We start from the raw sequence: 14,605 nt of genomic DNA, 5'->3' as shown, positions 1-14,605 counted from the left end.
TCCGTATAACCTACCGTATAATTCGCCAGTTCAATGAGTTTTATTTTGTCACTTCGTTTAATCTCTGATCCTTACGGGACCTTCTTAACAATTGTTCAACACCTCGATACCAATCAAATGAATGTTACCACTCATCTCCACAACATCGTATACACTATATCCTTCTTAGCCTATTCACTGTACGCTTAACGGGAAAATTTCCGGGGTGTAACATTCTCCCCCCCTTTTGGAACATTCGTCCTCGAATGTTAAACACTCGGGATTCTATAAAAATTTCGCCAGAGTTTCCCCTGTAATCTGGCACTGACCTGTCACAGCAACCCATAATATCATCGCCTCACAGGGCTACATCACAATATCAACACATCTATGGCCACACACGACCAAAAACATAATAATAAAGCATACATACCTTATATCGTCGACGTTTCATCTTGAATCTCTTCCGGGGATTGGAACAAATGGGGGTACATGGATCTCATCTTCTCCTCTGCTTCCCAAGTCATTTCTTCCCGGTTGTTGTTCCACCATCGAACTTTGACTGATGCTACCTCTTTATTCCGAAGCCTTCGCACTTGCCTATCTAGAATAGCAATAGGCACCTTTTCATATGTTAGCTTCTCAGTCACTTGCACATCCTCTATCGGGACAATCTTTGTGGGATCTCCGATTCACATACGGAGCATTGAAATATGTAATACTAGATGGACTGATTTAAGCTCCGAAGGCAATTTTAATTCATAGGCTACCTGACCCACCTTACTAATGATTTCATAGGGTCCGATGTATCTAGGGCTTAGCTTCCATTTCTTGCCAAATCTCATCACCCCTTTCATTGGTGATACTTTCAGAAACACCCAATCGCCAGCTTGAAATTCCAGGTCTCATCGGCGATTGTCTGCATAAGTTTGGCGGATTTGAGCTGTTAGTAATTGATCTCGGATCACCTTAATTTTTTCCACCGCTTGTTGAATCAATTCGGGGCCTATCAATTGTGCTTCTCCTATTTCAAACCATCCAATTGGAGATCTACACTTCCTTCCATATAAAGCCTCGTATGGAGCCATCTGAATGCTGGAATGATAGCTATTGTTATATGCAAACTCAATTAGTGGCAAATAATTATCCCAACTACCACCGAAATCCAACACACACGCCCGTAACATATCTTCTAAGGTTTGAATGGTACGCTCGGCTTGCCCGTCAGTTTGTGGATGAAATGCCATGCTAAATTTCACTTGCATGCCCAAACCTTCTTGAAAAGACTTCCAGAACTTAGCTGTAAACTGTGCTCCTCTATCCGTGATAATAAACAATGGAATACCATGGAGTCGCACAATTTCCTTGAGGTATAGCCTTGCATAGTCTTCTGCTGAGTACGTGGTTCTAACTGGAAGAAAATGGGCTGCTTTTGTCAATCTATCCACGGTCACCCATATAGAATCATATTTACCACAAGAACGAGGTAATCCCACGATGAAATCCATGTTAATCACTTCCCATTTCCAAGTGGGTATTTCTATCGCTTGCAACAAGCCTCCTGGCTTTTGATGTTCCGCTTTTACTTGTTGGCAATTTGGACATTGGGCTACGAATTCTGCTATATCTATTTTCATGCCATCCCACCAATACATCATCTTGAGATCATGATACATTTTGGTTGCACCTGGATGAATAGAATACTGGGAACAATGCGCTTCTTCTAGGATTCGTTGGCGCAATTCCGCCACCTTTGGTACACATAACCTGCCTTGGTATCTAAGAATCCCATCAATAGAAACTTTAAACGGGGACTTTTCTTTCTCATGAGATGTGTCTCTATAATGACATAACTGAGGATCTTCACACTGCCGTTCTTTCACTTCCATATCCAAGGATGAAATTGTGGAATCTTTGATACTAATACCCGCATTACCTGAGTCAATTACACGCACTCCAAGATTATTCAATCGATGAAGTTCTTGAACCATCTCTTTCCTTTCCGGAGGGATTTCACATAAACTGCCCATTAATCGGCGGCTAAGTGCATCGGCTACTACATTCGCCTTCCCGGGGTGGTATAAAATGTTAACATCATATCTTTTAATAATTCTAACCACCGCCTCTGCCGCAGGTTCAACTCCCTTTGCTTGAGGATGTACTGGAGGCTCTTGTGATCTGTATAGATATTAACATGCACACCATACAAATAATGCCTCCACATTTTCAGGGCATGAATAACCGCAGCCAATTCAAGATCATGCGTCGGATAGTTATTTTCATGTTTATGCAATTGTCGCGAAGCATATGCAATAACTTTACCATGCTGCATCAACATGCATCCTAATCCCATACCGGAAGCATCACAATACACAACGTAGCCATCTGGCCCTTCTGGAAGTGTCAACACTGGAGCTGAAGTTAATCTGTCTTTCAACTCTTGAAAGCTACGTTCACAAGCATCACTCCATTGGAATTTTGCCTACTTCTGGGTTAGCTTCGTTAATGGGGCTCAAATGGATGAGAAACCCTCTACAAACCTTCTATAATAGCTTGCTAAACCCAGAAAACTACGAACTTCCGTAGGCGTCGTAGGCCTTGGGCAAGTCTTCACTGCTTCAATTTTCTGAGTGTCGACTAGAATACCGTCATTGGAAATAACATGGCCCAAGAATGTCACCGAGTTCAGCCGAAATTCACATTTTGAAAATTTTGCATACAACTCCCGAGCTCGAAGAATACCAAGAACGATCCTCAAATGATCTGCATGTTCTGATTCTGTGCGAGAGTACACCAGGATATCATCAATAAACACTATCACAAACAAGTCCAAGAGAGGCCTAAATACGTTGTTCATCAAATTCATAAATACAGCCGGAGCATTAGTCAGCCCGAATGACATCACTCGAAATTTATAGTGGCCGTACCTCGTTCTGAAGGCTGTTTTTGGAATATCCGCTTCTCTAATCCTCACTTGATGGTAACCCGACCTCAAATCTATTTTTGAAAACCACTTGACACCTTGCAATTGATCGAATAAATCATCAATCCTTGGGAGAGGATATCTGTTCTTTATTGTCACTATGTTCAATTGCCTGTAGTCGATACACATTCGTAGAGATCGGTCTTTCTTTCTCACAAACAAGACCGGTGCTCCCCACGGTGATGAACTGGGTCTAATGAATCCCTTCTCGAGCAAGTCTTTCAGCTGCACCTTTAGCTCTTTTAATTCTGCCGGAGCCATTCGATAAGGGGGAATAGAAATGGGCTTTGTGTCCGGCAATACGTCAATAGCGAAATCAATTTCCCTTTCTAGTGGAAGACCTGGAAGTTCATCTGGAAATACGTCTGGAAACTCATTCACCACCAGAACTGACTGGAAAACTGGTGGCTTTGCCTCGGTATCATGAACCCGAACTAAGTGATAAATATAGCCCTTGGCTATCATCTTCCTTGCCTTGAGGTAGGAAATAAACCTACCCTTCGGGGCTGCTGTATTACCCTGCCATTCGAGCACGGCATCTCCTGGAAATTGGAATCGAACCACTTTTGTGCGACAACCAACATTTGCATAACACGAGGCCAACCAATCCATACCCATGATTACATCGAAATCTACCATTTCTAACTCAATCAAGTCAGCTTGGGTCTGACGATTGCATATCACAATAACATAATTTTTGTACACTTGTCTTGCTATCACAGGATCACCACCTGGAGTGAGTACCTCAAAGGGTTTAATTGACTCGGGATTTACCCCGATACAACCAGCAACATATGGAGAAATATAAGAAAATGTAAAACCCGGATCTATCAACGCATACACATCACGGGAGAATATAGACAATATACCTGTGACTACATCCCGAGAGGACTCGAGATCCTGTCGTCCCGCTAAAGCATATACACGGGGCTGAGTGGCACCCGAAGTAGATGCTGCCCCTCGACCTCTGCCTCAGCCTGCTGTCATCTGAGAAGTCCGCCTTGCGGGGCGTGCTGATGAGGAATCCACAGCTGAGCCTGTGGGCTGAACCCCACCTCTACCATATCGCGAGGGACAATCTCGCATCAAATGTCCAGTTTGCCCACAAACATAGCAACCATCAGTGTCCTGACGACATGACCCTGAATGTAATTTGCGGCACCGACTACATCGGGGAACTGGTGGTCTCCTCTGACTGTAATCACCCCCAAACTGAGAACCCGAAGCTCTCGAGCTCTGACCTTGCCCCGACGGGAAAGAGCGCTCAAATCCCCTGTCTGTGAACCGGGGAGGTGCACTAGTCGCTGACTGGCCTGAATGTCGGGAATAGGCCTGCCTTGAACCCCTTATATAATCACCACCTGTGCCCTCAGATCTAGCCCTTTTGTTTTGCCTCCTATCATTGTCGCGATCGCCCCTTGGTTATCGTTGTCGTCCCTCTAAGTTCTGAGCATGGGCCTGTATCCGGGAAATGTCCATCCCGTCTTGCAAGGAAGCCGTCAGACAATCTCTGAATAGATGCGGTCCCAGACCACTCACAAATCTATGTACCCGATCTCCCATGTCGGCCACCATAGTCGGAGCATATCTAGCCAAGGAATTGAACTGCATGCTATACTCCCGGGCACTCATGTTTCCTTGCCTCAAATTCAGAAATCTATCCACTCTCGCCCGGCGGACCTAGGGTGGTAAATAGTGGCGAATGAAAGCATCTACGAACTCTTGCCAAACCGAAGGAGGCGCGTTCTCTCCTCTTGATAATAACCAATTGTTGTACCACAACACCGCCACATCCCGGAGCCTATAGGATGCCAACTCCACGGATTCGGTTTCGGAGGCATGGAAAATCTTCAACGTCCTCAATATTTCATCAATAAAACTTTGGGGGTCTTCCTCCGGCTTTGACTCAAAGAATTCCGGGGGATTTAGACTCATAAAATCACGGGCCTTTGTACTTGCTGCCCGGTCACTGGAACCCACATTTTGTCGTTGTGCTTGTGCGGCAACCAACTAGGTCAATAACTGAATAGCCTTGGTCATTTGTTGACCCGAAGCAACCGGTGGAGGGATCGGATCTGGGGCTCCTCCTTGCTCTCCCACATCGGGCGGGGTAGAAGAAGTATTTGACAAGGCCTCGTTATGTGATTCACCTTCCTCTACATTCACCGGAGGCTCTCTTTCTACCCGCCTCTTTGTCGTAATCTTGCCCTTCTGGGCGGCGATAGCTTTTCCCATTGGCGGCATTCTGAAATCATAACACACTATTAGGGAGGATAACATCGTATACACGGCTCTATCGCACGATCTCATAGAAGAAAGATGGTCATTTTTCCTAAATGCCCTGTAGCCTCCTGTTTATTGATGTGGCGCGCTACACACCATAAACAAGACTCTACTAGACACGGCTCGTAGACACTTCCTAGGACCGAACTGCTTTGATACCACTTTTGTCACGACCCAGCTCGGGGCCGTGACGGGTACCCGGGGCTAACCACCGAGCACCGCTCGTGCCATCACTTATTAAGCTTATTTAGCAGGCATTTATCCGATTCATGCTCAATATATAATAAAATCCATTTTCATTTAGAACGAAATGCTTTTATACATACGAGCCTTTAGGCTAGCAAAATAATGTACACACATATATATATACATAATGACCATGCCATGAAACCACACGACCAACGTCGAGTATCTACGAGCCTCTAAGAGATGACATCTACAAATGTATACAAAAGAATCATCATAGGCACCTCCAGGACAATGGAGGCTTTCAGTCAGCTAGCAGCCTCTAAGAATCCGGAGCGAGATCTCCTTCCTGTCTACCTGTGGGCATGAACACAGCGTCCATAGAAAAATTGACGTCAGTACGAATATTGTACTGAGTATGTAAGGCAGGAATGAAATAAACAAACAGAATAGAAAGATCATAAGTCATGGGACAAAGATATACCCTGCACACATGTCATAGGCAATCGTATTATTATCATATTTCACAGTTTACACAATCATAGTACCCATGTTATCACATCCCATACATCATCACGTACGTCATTATATACCTCATCACATCATAATCTGTATCGTTACCCGCGTCCGAGTAACCCTCATATGCCGCCCACTAGTGGTAATCATGCCCGGCCCTCTCGGCTCGGTGTAAACATCGCAGCCCGCATTAGCGGTGACATGCCCGGCCATATAGGCGCGGTAGAATCATACGCAGCCCGCATTAGCGGTGACATGCCCGGCCATATAGGCGCGGTGGAATCATATCATCATAACATCAATCATAACACGTCATTATTATACATCTCAAGCCATAGCATCATGTTATCATTTCTTAGTGTCCCATGTACCCCATAGTGTTACAAGTTAGCATTACTTATCATCTTATTGTCATAATATACATTAGCATTAAGAGCATTCATTAGGCTTTAAGACAACCATACTATGTCGGGGTGACGTAAGGTCGTGAACCCCCGATTGTATTATGGACATTTATGAGTATCATGCCTCGCCTTGAAGGGAATAAAACATAAGGCGAGTGTTTACAGTAATTACAACATTAGCATTGTAGGAACAACATGCCACAATTTCTTGAATCTCTATACCCTGGTTAATTGTCATCACTATCATGCTCATAGAGGATTTAATATATGGAAGGGCTCTTAAGCTTCATCTTATAGAAGGATTTATGAAAAGCTTGAAGGATTCATGCCTTTTGAAAGAAGAGTTAAGCCTCACATACCTTTGTTGTTTAAGAAATTTAGCGTTTGCATATTCTCCTTCAACGTCACGCCTCTACCTTCAAGAAGAGGATTCATACTAACATTAGTCAATTAGCCATAAGAACGCATTACTATTCCTAGAGAAAATTGGGCAGCACTTTCTTTGCTTATACTACTTCTCGCATCTTTCGTATCAACTCCCAACACTTATAACAATAATCACAATATAGCAATCACCAATCATTTTCTATATACTTTAAACAAAATCCACCATTTCTCCCTCTTTTTCCCGTATTTATGGTTTTAGGTTCGCTATCGTATTTTCCACGTATCACACTTATCTCACGGTCTACATGTCATTTATAACATATTCATACTCACAACACACTAGCATTCATGATTCAATTGCACTATCATTCAATGGTGACACTATTCACCCATTCAAGACCCATTTTCCATGTCTCTCTACAATTCAAGCTTCTTAGTCTCCTAATACCTTAAAAAACATGATAAAGTCATGAAAAATACCTTAGATGATGGTTGAACAAGTCTTGAGTTGAATTACTTCACTTGCACCAAACCCTAGTTCCACCTTCTATGGAATTTCTTGACTTAAATGACCCTTTGATGTGTTTCTTAAACTTGGTTTTAGTGGATTGATAAAGTTGATCTTAATTCTTCACTTGAATTCTTGGTTAGAGTTTGGAATGTTCTAGAGAGAGATGGGGTCATGGAGTGAGAAGGAGAAATGAATAAAATGAACTTGGATCATATTTTTATAAATACAAAACCAGTCCCGATGTCATTATACAGTCCATTATACGGTCCGTATAATTGACCGTAAAACTGACTCAGTGATCACCCCTTTCTGTGTCAACTTGACGGTTCATTTGACGGGCCGTATAATTTTATACGATCCGTATAATCTACCGTAAAACCCACTTTTCTTCAAGTTCTTTCTGTGACACTTTAACGGTTCATTATACGGCCGTAAAACCATTATACGGTCCGTATAACCTACCGTATAATTCGCCAGTTCACTGAGTCTTAATTTGTCACTTCGTTTAATCTCCGATCCTTACGGGACCTTCTTAACAATTGTTCAACACCTCGATACCAATCAAATGAACGTTACCACTCATTTCCACGACATCGTATACACTATATCCTTGATAGCCTATTCACTATACGCTTAACGGGAAAATTTCCGGGGTGTAACAATATGTTACGGGCATGCATGTTATATTTTAGAGGTAATTGGGATGATCACTTACCCTTTATTGAATTTACTTATAATAACAGTTATAATTCTAGCATCCAAATGGCACCGTATGAGGCTTTATATGGGCGAAAGTGTAGATCCCCAATTGGGTGGTTCGAGGTAGGAGAGACTAAAGTGATAGGGCTAGACTTGGTCCAGCAAGCCATAGAGAAAGTTAAGCTCATACAAGGTCGACTATTAGCTGCCCAAAGTCATCAAAAGTCCTATGCGGATAATCGTCGAAGGGACTTAGAGTTCCATGTGAAAGATTGGGTATTCTTAAAAGTGTCACAAATGAAGGGTGTAATGATATTTGGCAAAAAGGGGAAGCTTAGTCCCCGGTACATTGGGACTTATGAGATTGTGCGCAAGGTAGGCGAAGTGACTTACGAATTAGATCTACCTCCTGATTTGGAGTCAGTTCACCCAGTTTTTCATATCTCGATGCTTCATAATGTGTTGGAGATCCTACTAGGATCGTGCCAGTAAATGATGTTCAAGTGATAGAAAAGTTGACTTATGAAGAGGTACCCATTTCCATATTAGATAGGCAAGTACGGAGGCTTAGAAACAAAGAAGTGGCCTCTGTTAAAGTTTTATGGAGAACCACTGACCGAGAAGAAATGACATAGGAAGGGAAAGAAAATATGAAATCCAAGTACCCGCACTTATTCCAACCCCCGGGAGAGATCCAAGATGAGACATCAAGATCATAAGGTATGTATGTTTTCCTTTTTATGCATTTGGGTCGTGTGTGTCCAAAATCTATTGCTATTATGTTGTGGCCCTGTGAGGCATTGTTATTATGGGCTATTGTGACAGGATGGTAGTGTCATATTACAGGGGAAACTCTGGCGAAATTTTTATAGAATCCCCGAGAACTTAACATTCGAGGACGAATGTTCTTAAGGGGGGAAGAATGTTACACCTCGAAAATTTTCCGTTGATGCACAATGAATAGACTAAAGAAGAGCACGAAGCATATGATATTTCAATAAGTAAGGAATGACATTTGATGATCTTAATTATGATTTCAAAGACATTCGAGGTAAGAGAAGAAAGTTTGCCAAGAGAAGGCAAGGCATACGATAGGTATCGAAAAGGAATTACGAGTAACAAGTTGGTGATGATTTAATGATATTTTGGAGAAGAGTTATAACGTCCCTTAGATTGTTAATGAGGTGATAAACAAGTGTTAAGAAGGTTCCATAAGGATTGGCGATCAAACGAGTCGATGAGAATGAGTTCGGAAAAACTGGCATTAGATGGCCCAACATACTGGCCGTATAAATTATACTGGCCGTATGTTTGGCCGTATAATCAGCCCAGATGGCCAGCCTCTCTAGACCAAATCTACGGCCAGACATACAGTCAGTATAATTTATACGGACCGTATGTTGGTCCGTAGAAATTGGTCGGGACATATGGAGTATTATTAATAAGGGATCAAGTTTATTTCATTTCATTTTCCCTTCACTGCCCTTCTCTCTAGAACATTTCTCTACACCTCTCCCACAAGAATTCAAGGGATATTAGTGATCAACAACATCAAACTAAGTGAATCAAGTGTAAGAAACCCATTAAAGTTCATCCAAGACAAGGAATCCAAGTGAAGGTGAAACTAGGGTTTTGCTCAAGTGAAGTGTTTCCACCCAAGGTTCATTCCCACACCATCTAAGGTAAGTTTTATGTTATTTCCATGTTGTTTAAGGTATTGAAAAGTTGAAACACTTGGATTGTAGAAGGATATAGAAAATGGGTCATGAATGTAGAATAGTGTCATTTTTGAGTAGTAGTGTTACACCTCGGAAATTCCATATGTGTTGCCTTGTGGATAAGATAATGTGAGATTAAGGTGATTATGAAATCCCTGCGAGGTTAAGCGAAGGATTAGATAGCTTGAGGTTCATCCAATAAGATTTTGAAGTTCTGTGAATATGTGAAGTTTAGTTTGTTGAAGGGAGCGAAACGTAAGTCGTGTTCGGAAAGGTTCCGCTATGATTGAGCTAATGTTTATGTGGTGATGTTTTAAAGGGCTGATATAGAGCCTATTGAATGGTTAATGAAGTATTATACAAGTGTTAAGAAGGTTCCATACAGATTGGAGATCGAACAAAACGATGGAAACCATTTCAGGGAAGTGGAGTTATACGACCACTTATACGGTCCATATAACTTTATACAGTCCGTATAAGGTATCCGTATAACTCCCAGCATGGATTTGATTTGCTGGTTGGTGAACCACGACCACTTATACGGACCGTGCAATACTATACGGACCGTATAAGTGTCCGTGGAAGTCCCGACGGGAAGATTTTTAATGTTTGTATAAATAGATGCCTTGAGTTCTTTTATTCCATTTTTCATCTTCTACAAGTGTTGAGAGCTCAAAAACCCTCCTCTAAGCATATTCCACTCAAGTTTAAGAGAACACAAAGATCAAAGACTAGAATCAAGTGTTTATGTGTTAGAAAGCTTCCAAAGGTTAGAGGACTACAAAATATTCCATTGGAGGAGGACTAGGGTTTGGTTCAAGTGAAGTATTTCCACTCAATATTCATTGCCACACCATCTAAGGTAAGTTTTATGGTATTTCCATTTTGTTTAAGGTATTTGAATGTTGAAACACTTGGATTGTAGAAGAATATAGAAAATGGGTCTTGAATGTGGGAATAGTGTCATCTTTGAGTAATAGTTTGGATTGAGTAATGATTCGTGATATGATATGATTATAATCATGTTGTAAATGATGTTAAGAACATGGGATAGGCATTGTATATGAATGAACGTAATCGTGTGTTATGACCATGGATATGGTTGACTTGAAGTGAATTGAGAAATATGGATAATGTAGGATGAATAAAGACTATTGTTATGATGTTGTGAATGTATTATTGATGTTTGGGAGTTGATATATGATATGGAGGAAGTCATATAAACAAAGGAGATGCTGTCCAGTTTTCTCTAGCTTTAGTCATGTATGCTAGCTATCGATTTTCTAATGATAGTATAACTCTAATGAAGGTAGAAACATGCGCATTGAAAGAGAACGTGCAAGTGATAGAATAGTTGAACGGAAAGGTATGTAAGGCTAAACCTTCTTTCATAAGGCATGGTTCTTTGGCCAAATATCTATTCTTCTATGAGCCTATGATGTCCTCCAAATGATTCCATCTTCAAAAGCTACTAAGCTCATGATTCTCGATATGTTATGATTGTACTAGATTCCTCATATGACGAGCCATCCTATAAGGATAGATGTAACGATGACGACGATAATAGTGATAACGATAATGATGACGATGATAACAGTAATGATGCTAAAGATGCTTATGAGCTTATATGTATATGTCTCTGTATGACTATTATGGAACCCCGAGCTTATATGGCCGGGTAGAATATATATATGTATGTAACACGCGCGCACCTCTGCAGGTGGGTACGGATAACCTTGAAGCCTTGGTAGGGCCAGGTATGTGTAACCCTGAGCCTTGGTTGGCCATGTATGTATGATAACCGAGCGTAGCCATGGTCGGGTATGTGAAAAACCGAACCTTCGTGGTCAGGTATGCTATGTAAATGCTATGTATATGATATGGATATGTATATGATATGGAAATGAGTATGAATACGAATATGAATAAGAATATGTATATGAATACGACTATGGATACGAAATGTAAATGAGTACGAATATGAGTACGGATATGAATACGGATGTATGTACACCATCTCGCATTAGAAATGGAAAGTCCCTATGAAAAGCAAGTAAGTGCTTATGACGATGATACTACTATCTCCCATCTTACACTACTTCTTATGTTGCTTATCATGGTTCTATAATGATATTGATCATGCTTTACATACTCAGTACATTCTTTGTACTGACGTCCTTTTGTTTGTGGACGCTGCGTCATGCCCGCAGGTGACAAGGGAGACAGGCTTGATCCATAGCTATACTTCTCAGGGACTACATCGCGGAGCTCCATTTCATTCGGAGCTATAGCTATTAGTATTGATTATTTTGTGTACATAATTATGGGCATAGCGGGGTCCTGTCCCGCCTATATGATATGACATACTCTCCTTAGAGGACCATAGACACGTGTATATGGTTAGATGTATTTGGCCTTGTCGGCCTATATTTTGGATCTCATTTTGTTAGCCTCGTCGGCTTATGTACATTGCTATGGGCATTGCTATTAATAGTGATATGTATATATGTATTTTTGCCCAATGTAAATAGTATGATTGATGGATAGAAAGTATGATTTAATATATGGCTCACCTAGATGTAAATGTAAAGGTATGTTAAGAGGTGCCCGGGTGGGCTAGCACCAGGTGCCCGTCACGGCCCTCCAGTTGGGTCGTGACAAGTAGCTTGGATTGAGTCATGATTCCTGATGTGTTGTGATTATGGTTATGTTATAAATGATGTTAAGAACATGGGATAGAAATTGTATATGAGTGAATGTAATAGTGTGCTATGACCATGGATATGGATGACTCGAAGTGAATTGAGGAATATGGATAATGTAGATGAATAAAGACCATTGTTATGATGTTATGAATGTTATTATCGTTATTTGGGAGTTGATATATTATATGGAGGAAGTCGTATAAATAAAGGAGACGCTGTCCACTTTTCTCTAGCTTTAGTCATGTATGCTATCGATTTTCTAATGATAGTATAACTCTAATGAAGGTAGAAACGTGAGCATTGAAGGAGAACGTGCAAGTGATAGAATAGTTGAACGGAAAGGTATGTAAGGCTAACCCTTCTTTCATGAGGCATGGTTCTTTGGCCAAATATCTAATCTTCTATAAGCCTATGATGTCCTCCAAATGATTCTATCTTTAAGAGCTACTACGCTCATGATTCTCGATATGTTACGATTGTACTAAATTCCTCATATAACGAGTAATCCTCTAAGGATAGATGTAATGAACGACGATAGTAATGATGCTAAAGATGCGTATGAGATTTTATGTAAATGTGTCTATGCATGGCTATTATAAACCCCGAGCTTATATGGCCGGGAAAAATATATATATATTGCGCGCGCACCACTGTAGTTGGGTACGGACAACCCTTAGCCTTGGTAGGGCCAGGTATGTGAAACACCGAACCTTCATGGTCGGGTATGCTATGTACATGATATGGATATGTATACGATATAAATATGAGTATAAATACGAATATGCTATGCATACGAAAATGGATACGAAATGTAAATGAGTACGGATATGAATACGAATACGAATATGGATGTATGTACACAATCACGCATTAGAAATGGAAAGTCCCTATGAAAAGCAATTAAGTGTTTGTGACGATGATACTACAATCTCCCATCCTATGTTATTTCTTATGTTGTCTATTATGCTTTTATAATGATGTTGATCATGCTTTACATGCTCAGTACATTCTTCGTACTGATGTCCTTTTTGTTTGTGGACGCTGCGTCATGCCCGCAGGTAGCCATGGAGACAGGCTTGATCCATAGCTTTATTACTCAAGGACTACATAGCGGAGCTCCATTTCATTCGGAGCTATAGCTTGTGGTACTTATTCTTTTGTGTACATATTTATGGGCATAGCGGGGTCCTGTACCGCCTATATGATATGACATACTCTCCTTAGAGGCTCGTAGACATGTGTATATGATTAGATACGTTTGGCCTTGTCGGCCTATATTTTGGATATCATTTTGTTAGCCTCGTCGGCTTATGTACATCTATATGGGAATTGTTATTGATGATATATATGTATCGTTGCCCTATGAGATTAGTATGAATAATGGATGGAAAATATGATTTAGCTATGTGGCTCACCTAGATGTAAATGTGAAAATTTGATAAGAGGTGCCCGGGTGGGTTAGCACCGGGTGCCCGTCGTGGCCTTCCGGTTGGGTCGTGACATTAGGTACGGCACAAATCATTTCCCGATATGAGGGATTCAAACCATGGTCTAGAAATATTATAGTTCATGTCGGCGTGATCCATTCTCTTGAGTTGTTTTCCATACTTTCTTTCTATACCTGCTCATGGAACACTTATTTTCAATTTGTTTCTGCTTTCTTCTGATACCTTCTTGATATGTCAATACTCCCAGAGCTTGGCCTCAAGCTAATAAATTTCTTCTTCTAGAGCTTGAGAACGTCATAGTTCCTTTCAAGTCTAATATGCTCTTCCCCCCTTTTAAGGAGGTCCTTATACACCAATAGCCTTCGAGCATCTATCGTCTTCGATAATTATCTGTCGTCCTTCACGATCTCCTTAATGCCGGAGTTTCTTCCTCGTATGGTCTGACTTATCTATCTTTTGCTAGTTACAGTCTTGTATCCAATCGGAATACTTATAAGGGTTAGATCCAATTCCAATGCCTTATTTTCCATCTTTTCACACCCCTGACTTTTATGACTAACGGTTTTCCGGACCCGCAAGTTAATGGGGACATCGAGATTCACCACGTCCTTTATGAAGTCTTCGATTATACCTTACTCCTCATATTTCTTCCCGACTTTGCTTATAACATATCTAAAACTTCTTACCCTGAGTTCTTCTTCCTTCTCTTGTTATTTATAGTATCGACCCTGAAGTTCGGGAAATATTCTTTTAAAACGTGCAAATCCATTCTATTCTTAAGTCATC

This window comes from Lycium barbarum, chromosome 8 (assembly GCF_019175385.1).
Source record: "Lycium barbarum isolate Lr01 chromosome 8, ASM1917538v2, whole genome shotgun sequence".
NCBI lineage: Eukaryota > Viridiplantae > Streptophyta > Magnoliopsida > Solanales > Solanaceae > Lycium > Lycium barbarum.
Note: the sequence above shows the minus strand (reverse complement) of the source record.